General features: G+C 29.0%; 1 protein-coding gene across 2 annotated transcripts in view; it reads left to right on the top strand.

Annotated features, from left to right (window-relative positions):
• LOC132921914 (heterogeneous nuclear ribonucleoprotein C-like 3) overlaps window positions 1-19,734 on the top strand; it is a 119,826-nt gene that overhangs the window by 6,543 nt on the left and 93,549 nt on the right. Inside the window, exon 2 of one of the 2 annotated variants that reach the window (XM_060985156.1) lies at window positions 10,282-10,377. The exons of the other annotated variant lie outside the window; for it this stretch is intronic. The gene's annotated coding sequence lies outside the window, so the exon portion shown is untranslated. The remainder of the gene's footprint in view (window positions 1-10,281; window positions 10,378-19,734) is intronic. 2 annotated transcript variants of the gene reach the window in all.

The following is a 19,734-nucleotide window of genomic DNA, read 5'->3' as shown; positions in this document are numbered from 1 at the left end:
CTTAATTATGATAAATATATATATAATATTACATTTAACCATGTAACAAAAACTCTAGACAATTGTATTAATATCACGAATTAATACCATTAGTATTTACATTTTTAAAGTTAGATAATAACTCAGAAACCATTCATTTGGATTTTGATTTATATTTATCAAAGTTTTAAAAGAATCATCGGATTATCAGTTTTACAGCTAAAAATATGGTTTTTTCGCGGTAAACGTAGAAAACATATATCGAAAAAAAGAAATGTATTAAATAGTTTTGTTAAAAAAATCTAAGTATTTAAAAATATGATCTTAATGCGTATACTTCAAAAGGTTCCAATAATCTTAATTTAAGTAAAATCACTGTCAAGCAAAGATCGGAAATAGAATGAATACGCTTGGCCAACCCCCCCTCCCCCCTGTAAGGTTTAATGAATTAACAAGATACGTGGCTATATAATATCGATTAGATAGATGCTCACGTTCATGGTAGGTAGTTAATCTCACTAATATTATATTATTACATGTTTGTTATACCTCGTCGAACTGAGTGAAGAATAATAACAATGATAAATAATATACTAAACGCAATTCGGTCGCGTGGCCGAGCATAGTAATTCGAGGTGGTGTTCGGGAAAAAGCGTGGAAGTTGTTGACGCGTGGACAAAAAAGGGTTGTCGTGTGTCAACAGCACAGCAAAATAATTCGTTTGCACAAACGGAAAATATTATATATTATTACAATAATATCTGACGAGATTATACCGATCATACTAACGAGGATAAATCGTGTAAACATCAGACAGGTATCATCTGCGTATACAAATATATAGGGTGGGCCTTGCGTGTTTTTCCCTTTGATCGTAATGTCAGTGCGAGAAAATGATTGTATTATTAAAATTATTAATAAATTATAATCATAATAATATATGAATCTACACGTTTTAAACGACGCAATATATTGCGTGTGTGTGTGTACTCGACACTCGTGGACAGCATTCATCATAATGGACTTAAAAATAGAATCATGATATTGTAGTAACCAACAAGCGTTCGGGTACAAATTTTCAAACTATAACAAAAAGAAAAAAACTTCCAACGAATCCGGTGTATAGAATGTTATGTTAAGATGACGTAGAAAATGTGAGATATTTATATCTCTTAAACACTTAAGTATATTATTGTGAAATTAATGTGTAAATAAATATTGAATTAAAATATTTAAAATTTCATTGATTTTATTTTAACTTTTAATTGAGAAGTGGTTATTTATATTTCAGTTGTATTCATATAAGTATTGAACCGTATACTTCAAAACACGTCTTATCAAAATAATAAAAATATTATCCCCGTCGATAAATTGTTTACATTTTTTTTGTTTTGAGTTTCTGATTTTATACTATGACTTAAATCATTTAATTTTATATTGTTATTGTTCTTAATAGTGTATAAAAAAACGATTTATGCACATCTAGGAATTACGTAATTAAAATATTATTTATACAAAATGCTTATTTGTTTCCAAGTTGGATTCATCACTAACCAACTATTATTACAATTCTCATCAACTAAAGATTTTAATGTAATATAAATATATAAAATAATATATACAAATATTAAGGTATTATAACAAATAAGGCAAACATCAATCTTAAGTGTATAGAAGGAACACCCTTACCCGCCATACAATGGTTAAGTGGTGTAGCTAAATTGCCTATTCAACACGCCGTGTTATCAGTTTTTCTTTATTGAAAAATATAATATACGTCATTTACATTAATTTAAAATCACAATATTACCATAATAATAATAATATTATTATTATGATTGACTACCTACCATTATACATTCATTAAAAAAATTACCTGGTTTTTTATTATATTTATCTACCATAAATAATTATTAATGTGAATAATAATAAAAAAATATCAACTTGTATAAATTATATTGTTATTTTCATCTGAACATGGTTATCATCATATTATTTGAATAAAGACTTTGATTTTTTTAATCATTACCTTTCACATAATATAATCATATAAGTATCTACATTTATTTAGTTCTCTAGTAAGAAGTATTTATTTGAAATCTATACGGAACGTATATTAACGATCAATTTTATAAATTCTTCGAGTGAAATAATTACAATTCAATTCATGTCTATAATATTTTACTACAGTAGAAATTTACTAAACAAATAAAATAATAGTTCTGCTCTCTTCGTGATATCATAACTACTGTAATTTTGAACGATTATGACAAACGTTTTTAAGTGCAAATGTAGTTTTTTAAATAACAATAATAAATAAAATATCACCACAATCGTCGATATGATTTTGTATCTAATTATTGCAAAATTATAATATCATGTCACATAAATATCAATATAATATCGTTGTATTATCATCAATATATATGAATCCTCAGTTGGCTGTTATTTTTGTACTATTAAATTTGTAATAATCGACCGGTATATTGTACAATGTACATAGCTTACAGTCACCGCAAGCGTGTTTAAAACATACGCCACCGACGTTCAGATTAATTCGGTTAGGTAGAGGTAGATATCGTATATTATAAATTATAAATAAGTATTTCCACCCATATTATACACAGTGATATTATTATATACATGAAAACCATACCCTAAACATATAGGCAGGTAAAACCACGTTTTCCGTATAAAACGTTCGCCACATAAAAGGTACATTTTTCTATCTTTCCCGTAGGTATACTCATGCGTATTTATATTATATTTTATGATAATATATGCAATAATGACAGCCAAATATGGTAAAGTTAATAAAACATGCACGTGCATAACAATATTATATAGGATACAGAGGGATTATTTTGAAGGTTGACACTCTTATTATCTTGCAACGTACCCGATATTTTGAAGTCATTACATTAACCTCTCAAATCTACGTATTTGATAAAAAAGTTTGGTTATTTTTAGTACTTCTTATTGGTCGTTTGTTTAAGGTTTTTTTTTCATGTTTTTTAAAATGACAGAATTTCGTACGAGTTGTCGTTAATTAGTTGTGACTTTATGAGTAAATGATTAAAATTCTCTGCAGATTACAGTGAATAGTCGATTTACATTTTTAGTGCCGCTCAATCTCCACTCGACTAAACTTTCAATGTTATAAAAATACCCATTTACAAAAGTTAAAAACTTGAAAAACATCATATTTTTTACAAACATGTCCAAAATGTTATTAAATTTTTAGAAAATAAGTGTTTACTTTTAAAACAATCGTCCTGTACCTATCTATATATTATACAAATATTAATTTAATGGTGATGGAGATCTGTAGCTGAATGAAATATTTCATGTAACAGGTTTTGTTGTTTTCGTTTTTAATGGTAACGAATCGAAAACGGCGAGGTGGTTAAGATTGACTAAACGTAAAGCGTTATTCTGGAAAAGTGTATAGTAATATCATTATACAATACTATTGTACGTCCAAACATATATTTAATAATATATTAAAATAGGTTAAAAAATAATTTTATAAGAAATATTAATAAGAAAACGGTAATAATCACGACTATAATTACAAAATACCATCGTGGTAATTATAGTAAACGTAACACATAAGGAAATAAAAACATCGACCGTGGTCATGTTGTTTTTCGTTACGATCATATTATTATATCGTTGCATTATATACATTATATTATCAAAGTAATAAATATAGATAGAATGTTCTATCAAGTAATTCTGTGTTTCGTAAAAATATTTCACTTAGAATGACGACTTGTGCGACAAAACTATATAGTATTAATAATCGTATAATATGAAACAAGAATTAATTAGTCCAACACGAAGTTTTGAAATCATCTTTAATAATATTGTAGTGTTAGAATTTTTCCAATTAGAATTAAATCAGATTTATGTAACACATTTCAAAATTTACTAGACATCATGTTGTCTATTTACAGGATACTATATGTATATAATAATTACATTAACTCCGCAATCATAAATAACTCATTTTTTCCTCGTCAACCATGAATGATATAAATCTCGAACGTTAAGACTTCAAACGCCTTTTGAGCCATTAATATTAAACAGCACAATTTTATCACGAGTCTGGAAAAGTTCAATTTAAACACTAGTTAACATTAATAACTTGGTACACAAAACATGACCCAAATGATATTTGAATTTAAAATTATGCAATTTAAATAAATATTATTACATTAGATATGGTAGTTTTTACTTTTTTTTAAATTAAACATTTTTAATTATACATTCCTATGTTAAATTAAATAGGTCAATACTTCAAAGTATGTTGACGCGTTTCGTGTCATTGAATTTAACATTGCGTATAATAATATTCAACACGAATAATATTGTTTACTTTTTGATATGAACTTATTTCACGGATAACACGATACATTATTACAATCTGTTTTTGGTATAAAACAATAATAATTCCTTCATGTTCCGTTTCACATAGCAAACTATTTGAAAAGCTAACAGCAACAGCGCGTTATTGTCAAGCATCGCTGTATTAAACGGAGGGTCAGACTTGTAGCACACATTTTTAAAATTAACGAAAATGTTTTCGTATATAAAAAATATGACCCACTATAATATATGAATACCTCCGACCTCAACGCGTCACCATCACCACACTCGACCACCACCACTGGTCTGAGGTATTCGACGAGATGCATTCGGTAGACCGGCATTGTTTGTTTTATTTTCGGATTTAAATGCGAAGACCCTGGCGCCGAGTTCGCGGGATGTCCGCGTTTACGTCCCCCGCACACACACACACACACACAACACACACACACACACACACATACACATATATACATATATATATATACGTAATAAAGGTATTAAAAAGTCGTTAGTTTTACAGGTGTCTGTGAGGAGGGTTCATTTAAAACGCATTAATATCATGGGGACAGCGCGCGCAGGACTTGTCTCGCTCATTAATTACGCGGCGGAGTTTGCCGGAAAGGTTTTCGGTAAGTTTTGCCGTACTCCGGACGCGGGACGCAAACATTTTTAATAAAATAAGTCACGAGTCCTCGAAACCAACATGACGTTTGCAGCGCAAAAACGTAAATAATTATGAATTTCTAACAGTTCTCTAATGTTTTCGTAATATAATAATATAATGTTTACAAGCTAACGATAATATTATAATAATTTCACATCAATGATTGTATAACGATTTTAAATAATATTATGATTAAGTTAGATGCGCGAAGTTTGAGTTTAATGTGTACAAGATTGTATTAAAATAATCCAACAAATTGAGTGTAAGGACATTCTTGGACAACTTTCGGAGATTGTTGATATTTTCTTATTATATGGGGGTTATATTTTCCATTTGAATTAATGTTGGAACTTGGAAACTTACAACAATAGTTCAACAAATCCACGTGCATTTTCATCGAAAAATGTTTGAATGGGCTCAAGATAATTATAACATTAGTCATGAACTCAGAATCACAAATTTTAAGGTTAATTTTAGGTATACATAAAATAAGTTCTAATTATTTCCAACAATGTGTACATTGAACATTGTTGTATGACTATTGTATGACGTGTAATACAATCTATACAGTATACCTGGTAATACCTTGGTAATATTTGGCTTATTCATTATTCTACGGTACATATAATCGTATTAATTGCAGAATTTTATTCCGTAATTTATTACAAAAAATTGTCAACTTCCAGAATTTAATAAAAATCAATTATTTGAGAAATAATCGATACAAAATTGTGAATAGATTGTAATAATAATAATATTATGTCATCACGATTGATTGGTTCAAAGAAAATTCGTCCACTACAATTATTTATAATATTATCATTGTTTAACGGTTTAATTAAACTCTATTACTAATGTATATAGACGTCACTGCGCCGTCCGAATAGTTATTATTTATTGAAAATGATATTATGTGTCATGTGTTTAATGTGTAAAATGCGTACATTGTATAAACTATAATATTTTTATATCATTGCGGTTTTTGCGAAACGCGTTTACAACGGTGAAAAATTAAAACAATTCAATACAAATGTATACACATCTCAATATCTGGTGGAAATTAATGGAGACCAACGATGAGTGATTGTTCATAAATTATGAGATTACCCATCCCCCATTTGGAATTTTTCCATTCAACAAAAAATATTAAAAAAATAAACATTTAAAAATTCAAATTTTAGTAACATATTCTTCTTAAAATAAATTAAAAATATAATTTATTATTATTCATATCAAAATTAATTTATTTCAAAATAAATAACCATATTTTTCAGTTTTTTATATCTTAAGTTATTAGCATACAGATACGTTTGTTATTAACAATTGCGTTTTGTCTTACCGGATGTTTTACTAAATAAGTATTCTTGTGTATAATTATTACATTCATTATATAATCGCATTTTTTATGGCATTACCTATTTGAAAACCTTCCTTTATTTAAATTATTATTCAATAATGTCATCACAGATTGTAAAATAAAAATTGAAAATTAAAAATCAAAAATGTTTGAATTTGTTATGCAATTTAAAAACGTATGTACAAATAATATAAATATAGTGCATTCTAAAATCATTAGCCAACTGACCAACAGGCAACAACGCTACGACACTCAGCCAAAAGTCTCCATGCGTGTACTGACATACATATTATACTGTATAATCATAAGTTTAAATAAATTAAACAAAATATAATTAAATAATAAATAATTTTTACCCAAGTATAATAATTTTTAATAGGTCTTTATTATTACATTTAAAATAAAAATATAATTGTTATTTATTGTTATTATCAGGTACCTATATAATTATAATAACTATTTTACTATTGGTTATTATTATTATATTATAAATTGTTATTTTTTATTTCTAATACCGATAAATTGCATTAAATTGTAAATTATCACTAAGTTTAGATAACTAAAAATAATAAAACAGTTTTACTTTTTTATTTTATTTTGAGTGTGTAAATATCTGTTGGAAAAATATCTCCTTGGATCAAATTTTAATATACATCATAACTTGGCTTCAGAATATTTAATGTTATTTTATTTTTTACTGTGCCATCGACCTTCCAGTATACGAACAAGTTCAACTACTTTCGATTATTTTTAATTTTTACGATATATTTTGCAAATAAACAAAACATCAAACGGTCAAGTTACTTAAACTTAGCCTATGTAAAACAAATCAAAACAAAAATCACAACCGAACATCATTATAATATCAATATTATTGTCATGTTTCGTATAATATTATATAAATATATTGGTGTCGTGGCGTAAAAAAAAAATATCGCAAATCGTCGTGGATGCACATTATGACATTATATTATCGGGAAGGTGGAAAAAAAATGCGTCAATCATGAGATTATATAGGTAGGTATAGGTACTATACGCAATTTATAATATAATCGTCAAAACGGCGGGTAACGGTGTAACTGCGGAAAATGTCGTGGACGACTGCGGGTAGTGGTGAGGTGTGTGACGGACGAACATCATCATTTTAGTAACGCTTTTCGGGATTAAAATGCGTCATATATAAAATATTATATTATCAACGCCGTCAATTGGTCAATCGTTGCATCGATGTGTGTATGTGTGTTTATTCAAAAGTCCATCGCGCATAATATTATTATATTATTATTATTTAACTGGACGGACGATCCCTAGACGGCGCAGCACACCCTCTACCCCTAGTCACGGACGTCCATTAATAATAATAATAATAATAATAATTGAAAATGACATAATTTACGTATATATCGTTGTTTGTCACACCACCCCCATAAACAATATGTATAATATACGACGTATGACGCGCATGTACCGGCCAGAGTTTTACTACACCACACCCCGCGTTTATCGGATCGCATATACTCATCATGCACACATACTCGTGGCGACATGTGCACTCCGTGTTCTAGCGTCGATTATGTTTCTACCACGCCATATACCATGGTAATGGTAGTCGCGGCAGTGTTTGTATTGCAATCGTGTATATACTTGTATATGTATATAGTACCGGCGGTGTCGGCAACGGCGGGTAGTTCGCACGCATCCCGCGCTGCACCATATTGGCCGAGTGATTGATAGTGGATTAGACAACGGGCGGCGGTTAGCCACACTTAATTTATCATCCGCCGGGCGGTTATCGTTTTATTTGTAAACGCGCAATACTGATTTATCATTCGAAATGGTTTTCGTCAGATTTTTTTCCAATTTTCTGTAAAATCACCCCCCCCCCCCCATAAACACCGGGTTCGACCAATAATTCGCGAATGATTGTCGTCATACTATCATTTTTTAGTGTTTGACTTTGATCACACTGAATACCTAACCTATATAAGGAATGAAGAGATACTCTAAAATGAAAATGTATAGTAATAACAGATGATCAATATTAGCATTGGTATTGATCTATCATCGGTCATATCTAAACGAACAGTGAAAAACATATACTTACTCTACGAACACACTCTGGAAGTAAAGAATCGTGCATGATATATGTGTTCATTGTATAGATATTTGCAAGACTAAAATCATGTTTGAACTGTTTAAGCGTCTGAGACAACGAATTTCTTAAGAAAATTAAGTAGGTACCTATACAAAGTTTTAACACGATTTTAACTGGCAAAAAAGTATATAAATAGTTAAATTAGATAAATGGTGAAAAAATATAATAGGTATTTTACAATTTTTTTTTTTGATTAATACATACAATATGAGTAGAAATATGCATTTTTTTTTACAATATTATTTAATAACTTTAAGTTTATGAGTACTATAATATTTTGCACTGTTAATAAATATGAATTTTTAAATTTTTATATTAATTCTATGATTTGTATCCTAACATTTGTGTAGTAACTAATATTAATTTTTTTTTACCTTGTAGGAACATGTGTATTTTTTTACTATTAAGTTTCGTGTGGGAACTTAAATTTTCACTATTATACAATATACAGAAGTACATTTATACACTTAACCTAACCTGACTTGAGCTTAAAAACGGACGCTTCGATAAATCACCCGTCGTGGTCGTTTTCGGCAGCTCATTCGTTTATTACGCAATCCGTGACTGTTCGTCGAGTGTAATATAATACATATCATACTTACCATGTGTAATATCTATATTTTAAACTATGCGATATTGTTTACGTGATCGACGACTCCACGAGACGAGAAGTATACTTAATAATATTTTATCGGAATACCGATATTCGTCTGATATAACATATTATTACGTAGTATTATGGTACGTCCAGTCACTGCGGTATGTGTCTATATATAAAGTATTAGTGGGCAGGTACACGTAACCTACGCTTTTCGGGTCGGAGACGTGATGTCTCGCAGGACACCAAAACGTAATTTCCAATCCATTAACTATATTGTATTAATATTGTCGGGTCGTTTATACTTTATATCGTTCACCGTTTGAAACTTCCAAAATACAGATGTAGGTATATAATATTATGGAGTTATCCGGCAATCGAGGTCGACCTTTCTACAGACTATAGTTAGGGCTTACGACACGTCATTATAATATCATATACAACAGTTGTAGGCAATAGGTCGACGTATTAACTATTATTTTCGTTTAAACGACAGCCCTGTTTATAACTGGACACAACTAAGACGCAAATAAAAGTATCATATTATTATTAGTGGATACCTATAATATGACGTTGTTTTTGCTCGCTTCGTTTTGAAGTGTAATATTTGGGTCCGCACGTGTTACCTGAATGTGCTGCTGCATACTGATACCTCATTACTGAGAGAGAATTAAACGGTGTTAAATTGGATTTAAAAGAAATTAAAAATGTTACCACATTCCATGCAATGGATGAGAGAACACTTATTAATGATATTATTAATATATTATGATGAGATTTATTAACACGGTTGCGTACCATCTGTTCCACTGGGTCAATAATAATTTGTAAATTCTAATATTATTGAAATATTATGTGGAATTAATTATCAGAACGTGCGGACGCTGAAATTTAACATAATTACCTTTAGGAAAAAAAAATATTGAGTATGATAATCTATCGGTAAAATTTTTAAATTATCCCTTTTTTTCTAATTACATATATTAAGTAAATACAATTTTACGTTGGAATTTAATTTTTTACAAATTATCTATTTTTGACAAAATGTAAACAATTCAACTTATTATATCTGAAATTATATCTTCTATATTGTTAATAACTGTTTGTAATCAGATAAGACATAATAACTTTTTTTTTAAATTTTTTTTCCGTAGTTCAAAAGAAGATCAAATTTCCGTCATATCAATAGATTTTTTAACTTTGGAATCGTGTTTGGAATAACAAGGCAGAAACTTTGAACAATTTATAAGGTAGTTAAAACTAATAATTGTAAATAAATAAATTTTAGTTTCAAAATTCGTATTGTATTTATTTTTGTTATTTTTATTATCTTCAACATTTAGTTATCTTATTTGAAAAAAAGTATGAATGGCGAAAATGAGTGTAAATTGCGAAAACAAATAAGTATTTGTTTATGTCTAATCTGTCTAAAAACACTTATGTAATAATAACGGAGGTATTATTTCAAATTTCAAATAATATATATACATTATTATATATATTTATATTTTTTATGTTGAATAGTTTAAATTCTGTCAAAAATAGATTCTTTGTAATTATTAAATTGTATTTGCTAATTTTGTATTAAGAAAAAAAAAACTAGAAAACTGTGTTTCAAAAAAAAAACTTTCTATCTGAATCTGTAAAAAAAAATGGTGTTGCCATTTCAATAAAGTAAATTGTATTGCCCATACATATATTGAACAAATTATAAATACTTGAAATTTTTCCAAAAATGTGTATTTTGGTACTCCCCTTGATTCGCCAAAAACCCCATTTCAATAAAAGGTCATCAAACCGAAATATTTAGTGGTACCTCTTAGCACGAACACTCTATATTAACCATTGATAATAATTATTGTGTGAGTTATGATTTAAAAATAAATAATAGCAATAATAATTATAATATAAAGAAATTTGCTTATAATATTATGAACTTAAAAATAGTTTAGAAAAATAATTTTTTTTATTTTCAAAAACACTTACTAGAATGAGAAAATAGATAACAAGTGTAGCACCTATGTAAAATTAAACACTCTGTGTATAAATTTAATATATTCGTAAAATAACTCGTGTTTCTGTTCCTATATATATTATAGTTTTGGTTTGTACCGTTTATTGATGTTCACATAACGATAAGTTTTCGATTTCCAGCCTTAAAGCTCGTGATGTTGTTTAAATTAGTTAAAATGTCGACAGTACAAAGAAGTTGGATATTTGTTATGAAGTGAACCGCAAAAAAGTTTTTAAAAAAATTTTCCGCGACCCACTTCTGTCTGTGTTAACGATGAAATGCAATCATGTGGCGCAAAGAGTTTTCCCAGTTTGATCAACGAACTTTCTTGATGGTGTGATTGTTTAATAATGTTTGCGATTCGATGGGGATCATTAAATTGACGATAAAATGTCTGACATGCATTGCGATATTATTCTGATGCTTGCAAAAAAGAAATGTATTTGACACGTATTCAAAGTTATTGGTTTTCCTATGGTACATGATTTTTATACTACGAACACCTCGCTAAAACAGTAAAACCTCAAAAAATTAAATATTAAAAATTAATGTTTTCGAGTTTCGCAAGAAATTTCTGGGGCGTTATAATGGGGAAGAAAGAATAAATTCTACAGAGTTGGCCCCTATATTTAGTCTGCATTACCTATTTTTGGTAGACGTACAAAAAAAGTACACAAATATTTAAATATTATACATAATATGATAATAAATTACAATAAACTGCAACTTTTACGGTGAGCCTTCAATCACACCATGTCAGATAAGCATATCATAACAATAATATTAAGCATATTAAGTGAAAAAAACTTGATTTTCTGATAGTCATTAGAACAATAATATAGAAAACGATGAACTATAGCGACCAATTAAAGATTAAATAGAATGCAACATACTGTTTTGTAGGTATCAGTTAATCTTTATAGGTATTATCCGTTTAAAATCAGGTACAGAATCATGAAGTTTATGCGTTTTTTAAATTTTTTTAATTATTAATTAATAAATGTAAACGTCCATAAATGCTCAAGTACAGTATATGGAAATATCACAACCTTATATTTAATATAAAACATTATTATTCAATAATAATACCACAGGGTCTATTCATAATGTTACATAGGAATGTCAAAAAATTAATACAAACCGTTAATTTCCATTTCCAAATATTCATTGCCATAAACGTTATACATATATTTATATTATATTATTACGACGGACTTGTAATAAATTACGCCACGTCACATGATATTGTACTTCATATTCTATTATACGATCAAAATACACATATTATATGTGCAAGTTAAAACCATATAATATTATTATCCCTATAATACAATCGCCGACCGCCGCAATCGTTTTACAACTTGTGGAATAATAACCGCCGTTCAGATATTTTAATTGTTTGTCGATTGATTATTATTATTATTATTTTCATTGCACTGCTCCAGTCCCGTAAACAATAATAATAATTTATAAAATGTTATATTATAATAATTAACAATATTATGTTTCATTCATATACGAAATGTATTTTTTTTCTTCTCTCTCTGTGTAGTGTTTCGCCAATCGAATTTAATGGCGTTTCTATGTAATTTTTTTTTCGTTCGACAACGCGTTCATCGAAGAACTCCCGAATCTGAAATCTGTTTGTACATAAGGTGATTCATCAAGCAAGCTCATCTCTACTAATCTTTAATAATACATTGGAATTTATAAATATACTTAGTTTAAAGATCGTATTATTTAAAAATACTTTGAATTGTCTCTACAATTTTATTTTTTTAAATACTAACGAAGGTGGCCCTATTTTATTTTAAATTATTTAGCAGATGATTTCATTTTAAAAAAGTTTGTACATCTAAATAAAATCTTGAAAGGGTTGTTTCCGGGTTATTAAACATAATAAATTAGGATCTAATGATAATAGACATCACCGTTAAATACACATAAAATAAAATATAATACTTTTTAATATAATTTTTATTGCCCTAACAAATATTGAAATTCTATATACTTTAATTGTATGGATAAAAATGGACACTGGTTGACCGGGTCCTATGTATATAAAGTGCAATAAGTCGGGAATTACAAATTTAAATTTTGATTTAGATACAATAAAGTTTCCAAAAAAAGTATTCTACTGAAAGCAAAAAAGGGTGACTCTTATTTGAAAGACCTTGTTTCGAAACTACTTAAGTTGTACAAAACATTTCAAGTATTCGAAAAAGTTAATTTTTTAGTATACTATATACTTAAAAATTACAAAAATCAGATGTTTAACATTTGCATTATCAAATAAAAAATGGAGGTTTTAATGAGCGAACTTAATCAAATTGTAAATATATATATATAAACTTGATTTAGTATTTTGAATAAAATAATCAAAATAATCTTTAAATAGTGTTTTCAAAAGTTTTTAATGCTGTAATCTGAATACTTTTGAAAGTATTTAAATTACTTTACTCAGAATTCTTTTATAGTATTAAAATTCAATTTTTATTTTAATATTTAATAGGTATAACTTAATATTTATTGTTATGCTGTAAATTATAAATTTTTAAAGTTACATAATAACATATACAAATACAATATATTTCAACATTGGCAATAAATTCAAATATTCCTAAACAAGTATTATTTTTAATAATTCAAAAAAAAAAAATATTTTAAATTTATTTGGAATACTACTTTTATGATCTATTCGAATTTTTCTTTTTTTTTATAAATAATTAAAATATTTATTATAAATAATTTTAACAGTATTTTACCCAAGTCTGTATGTTTATATGTCAGTATTATTTATTTATTCATATAGCGTGGTAAACGAAATTAATCAGTATTTTAATTTCAATACTTCACCGATTAATATTATATTATATTCGGCAACGACTGATTCAGACACGGCACGTGCGCTTGCGCGTGTCTCTACACGCGTCATACGTATATATTGTTGTACGTTTCTGTCTCTCGGGATCGATGTGTCGGAATTGTTTGATTTGCAAATAATGTAAAGGTTCATTGTTTGCAGCGTCCGCGTAAAATCACGCGTCATCGGTCCAGCCCCATTTGCTAATTAACAAAACCCGCTAATCAGCAACTAAAGGATAACCGCGCGTACCTACATGATGGCGGACAGGACTGCTACACCTCCCGCACCGGACCTTTGCGTCGAACCGACCACTGTGTGCGTCTATATCTGTTCCCTTTCACCTGCAGCTCACAAAACAATCACGGTTCGGGCGCCGCCGTTTCAATGGTTTCGAACAGTGAGCATTCACCGAAAATCAATTATAATGCCATGTTATTATGTTATTATACGTTATGTTGTATCCACTAACGCGTGATGCGTCATTCGTACGACGACGAAAACAAAAAAAGGCATTGTTTTCCGCTTTTGAGTTTCGAAAAACGTTTGTTTGCGCTCGTGGGTGCCACGTTTTGTACGTTAGGCGGAGGAGGACGGTAAATATGAAAATAGTTGAGACATTCTTTCTGAGACCACTTTGTTGAGAAAAAAAAATCCCAACGAGACCGGTCCGCAGCGGCGCGAGTCACGTAGAAATAAAACGATTATACATTTTTTATTCCTTATGCATGTATTCTAATTTATTTATCTCGTCACTTATCACCTGTGTAATATTATATTTTTATACAGCAGAAATCGATTGGAAATTAATAAAATTCATCCTGTACTAAATGTGTTTGCGCTTTTGTAGTTTAATTTGAATTATCTTCTTATATACCCAACTCACTGTGTCAATTCTATGCTTATTATTTCATTTATATAACGAATTTTACTTTATATCACCTAATTATTGCGTTATAAATAAATAAAAATGCACGATTTCTATGGTGGATGAGATTATTTTGTTTGGCGTGTGATCGCGATACAACCGGCAGTCGACAAAACTTTTGTATTTACTTTACGTGGTATACAGGTAGGTTAACCTACTATAATACACGCTGAGCATGTTAAAGAAAAAAATCGAATAACAATCAATCGTCAATAGAAGGAAATAATAAAAAGTTTCAAAAAAAAACATCGAAAAAAACTTTTTTCATTCGAAGTGTTGGTTAAGTGTTAGATAGTATAGTGTACTTGAAAAAAAAAAGTTAATTGAAACCCACGCACAGTGATGCGAAATGTATAATTATAATCGTTTTTAGTGAAAAATGACAATATTATTTATTATTATAAACATCTCGTAAACATAATTGTAAATCATTGTACACGTTTTGTTTTTTGGCGAAATAAATTAAAACGCACTCGGCATATAGTGACCGACGTCCAGTTGGCGATTAACACTAACATAATTTACAGGAAAAATTGATTCGTGATTCATTTTTCTTGGATACTAACCAATTGAATATGCTTCTGTAATAATATATCTCAGGCGCTCGTATTATTTTGTCGCTAGAACGATGTTGTACATAAATCGAAAAACACTTATAAATAAGTCTACGATTAGTTTAATAAATTAATATTTTATTATGTGCTAGTTGTATTACGCGGCTCTGTTTGGGTAATTTTTCGTTTTTTTGTTATAATAGTACACCACTAGTAAAATCCTTATTAAAATCAGTGTATATCTGTATCGTCTTTTCCGGGAAAAAAATACAAAACAGATACGGATAGCTAATTAAGTTTATCTGTACTCGTTTCGTACAATATTACATTTAATCATATAGGTAGAATTAAAAATAAAAAGAGTATAAAAAATTAACAAAATTTGAATTTGTTATACGCAATATAAATAAAATTAAAAATACGATCGTAAATAATTACAAAAGTGTCAATTTTCCAAAGCGTTACATGTTTTTTTCTTGTTGTTAGTGGAATGTACGTACATGTTTTATTCATACCTATATAAGAACAAACATCTCACAATTTACCACAAAAAAAAAACAGTTTTCTGTAAAAATTCCTACCACAGTGCCAATGATTTTTAAATAAAGTATATGATATTAAGTAATAAATCTATTTATATCCAATCATGATAAATACTTTATTTAATAACTTATTTTCCATATCTATTATGGCAACTTTTCAATTTTTGAAAGCCGAAACAAAAGTATTTTGTGAAGTAAAATTTAAGGGGTTGAATTCCGGGATGAAAATTAGCTTATAATCTTCGTAAGATTATAAGAAACACTACACAGAAACAAGGTTAGATCAAAATTAGACAAAGTAGATTTTAAGATTTCCCTATACAAAAAATGAATTGATAGTTTTATATATTACTTTACAATATAGATAAATGATATACAATAATATGAAATATATCGGACGATAACAAAAATATTATGTGTAGGTAACCCTATCCACGTGAAATAATTTAATAAAGATCACGAACACTATATTATTATTATGCTTATGATGTTCGCACTTTATTATTAGGATTTTTCTTTTGTATCGTACTGGGCTCGATCACTACTGTAAGAGGTCCACAATTTATAATCCGTTTAGTTCGCAACTATAAAATAATTTCAATATATTTGATAAGTTGACTGTACGATGAGAAACAAATGTAGTTGAATAACTGTATATTTTAGTTCGTATTCGATCGTGTTTATGGTGAAAATCTAACAAAGTGCCGTGACATTTAAATAATATTGTAATATATCTATATAAGCTAATAATTTGGATATAATCGAGAAAAAAATGTAGTGATTTATAATTTTCTCGGTCAATTGTGTTTATAATAGGATTTTTTATAACTGGTATACTAATACAATAGATATAAAATATTTTAAAATTTCGCTAAAAATATTATAATTTTAATAAATGGTTAAATGTATACCAATTTAATGTTTGTCTGCTAATTTAAATACATTTTAAATTATTTTATCACTATACTAAATTAAAAAATCACTAATGAGTAATGGCAACTAATAATGTTTGTAAAAATAAACTTATATTTTTTAAATTTATATTTTTATTAAAATATTTTATTAAACTATGTAAATAAAAAAATTACAATCTTAATTAAATCATTACATTCAAATATTTCACAATTTCATATTCCATGATATTTTCAAATAAATATTGTAGTTATATTGTATATTTTATGGTGAGGGAAAGAAGTGAGGAATTTCAACAACTATCAAAGTGTTTTGTAAGAGCCGGAAACAGTGGTTGAATTTCAACAAACACTAACATGTCTTAACTATATCGATACGTTCGCGCATACATGTATTAAATAAATCCTATTTGAACAGCACACTTTTCATCCGCTGAGCAGAAACAAGTGTATATATATATATACTGTTTGCCCGACGGAAATAGGTGATAACTGGCAACGAAAATTATACTTTCAGTGCAATGTGATAAAATAATTGTAATACGAGATAATATGATTCATAATATCATATGAATTCTACAGGGAGACCCACTCTCACACGCTACTTTGAAACCGTTGCTTGGCGGGTTAGCCGTATTACATGGAAATGACTTTGAAAGGTACAGACTAATCGTGCACAAATAAACGTGCAAGACTAAGACCTTTGGAACGGCAATGTCGCTAGTGTTGGCGGTTGGAGTTCGCGAATATGATATAATAATATAATACCGCTGCAGCAGCGGCACCGGTGGAATGGCGAGAAGCGCGCGGCCTCGGGGGAAACCGTCCCTGCAGGCGGGGAATGATGCAATATTTATGCGAGTTCCACACATTTGCCAAATGAAAACGAAAGCTCTCGCGCGAATGGAAGTGATTTTTTTCGATTAGTCTCACCCCTCAACCCAGTCCGGACCGTACTGTTTTACCGGTGCCTCGTACCGACCGACAAACGCTATGAATAAGTTAAAACCGTTTGTCGTACACAGCGGCAGTAGTTGTAGTAGTACATTTCCCTAGCGGGACCCGACTTTATTGCATTAAATTCGCAGTACATATATGCGGTGGGTAGGCATATATATGTATACAATTTCGTGTGCGCGGGCCCAGCTCTTTTCCCGCACCGCCGTCTCCAATTCAATTTGTAGAGCCGATTGGCAGACAACTAACCTGCAACGGTGTCGTTCCGATAATCCATTTACAGCCGGCGGAGGGAGCTCGCTCACCCTCTGGTCGGGTCCCACTGCACGAGCGGCCGCTGTAAATTGCTATTTGACGGTCTTACGAATAATCCAGTGGCGTATATAGATTTCGTTCGTTTAGCCACTGCACTTTTGGATCTCAGGAGAATACCTATAGAGCGCGTGTCGCGTGACGCTCGACTGCGTGGGACGACGGTGTCCGGAAGAACGATAGGACGTTCTATGCAAAATTAACTCCATAACTGATTTTTTTTTAATTAACAAAAACAGTTCGTTTTTTTTATATTATGCGATTATGTGTTATTATGACCTTGGTCTTAGTTGACGACTTCTCGACGCGAAGTGAGTTTCAAATATTGCACGAACAATAGTGATCTACATAGAAGTTGTGTCGTTCAGATTAATTAGTTTTTGTCTCGAACAGGATCACGCGACGTGTAAAACATAAAAAGTAAACGTATATCGATCATTACAATAATAACGGTAGAACATGACTGTAGTAAAATATGTAGTTTAGGAGAAGTTTGTATGAAAAATGTAAAAGCCATGCTTGGTCATCCTCTATAAATCTATAAATATTATATTATCATTACCTGCATCATAATATTGTTACCCGTGGCTTCGCTCGCGTATCAGAATAGTTTTGTTATAATGAGATGAGTACAAAATTCCCAAAACTTCATTATTTGACACCAAAATTGAGTTAAGAAAGCACGACTCAATTAATTATGCCATAAAAATAGTATTTACAATACAAAATATCCTTGAAAATAAACAAGTATATAAATAATATAAAAAAATCTTCCTAAATTAAAATTCCATAAACGCAATTGAAAACTTAAAAATCAAACACATTGAGTAGTTGTTTAGATCACCATATTATATTTGAGTCTTAACAGGTATATAGTATAGATTTCAAATTTAAATTATTGAATTAATGATATGGGTTTAATCAAACAAGTTATTTATACGAGGTTCAAACATTTCACCCACTGCCTGCGATGTTTTTCAAGACGACCACTGTGACTTGAACATTAAAATTTTTTAAATTAAATTACAAGTTTAAATTTTTGAACGTCATAAACTTGTTGTATACCAAAATACTAATATCATAATTTTTATACTTCGTTGTTAATATTTTATAAATTATAACTAATAACTATAATATGTTATTACATAATATGTTACTAACATTATTACTGTATGATATCTTAGTTTAGAAATTTAAAATAAATATTTGTTTAAAATTGCATAGGTTTTTGACATTTAGCTATATGTCAATTTAATTGCTAATATAATAGGTTAGTTTTAGTTACATAAATACAGTTAAGAGCTTGTTAAATATTTCCTGACCCATATGGTATTTTTTAACCTCGTCTTTATGACTATAAGTTTCTAAATGCTTCATTCACAAACACAATGCATACTATTGTTATTTGTTACTAATATTGAAACAAAATGACAATAAGTTTTTATTATTAGTTATATTTTATATTAAATTATACGATTTATAGTATATTTGAATAAGTTTAAATAATATTTAGAATGGTACTTATT

Source organism: Rhopalosiphum padi, chromosome 2 (assembly GCF_020882245.1).
Source record: "Rhopalosiphum padi isolate XX-2018 chromosome 2, ASM2088224v1, whole genome shotgun sequence".
Taxonomy (NCBI): Eukaryota; Metazoa; Arthropoda; class Insecta; order Hemiptera; family Aphididae; genus Rhopalosiphum; species Rhopalosiphum padi.
Note: the sequence above shows the minus strand (reverse complement) of the source record. Positions and strands in the feature narration are given on the sequence as shown.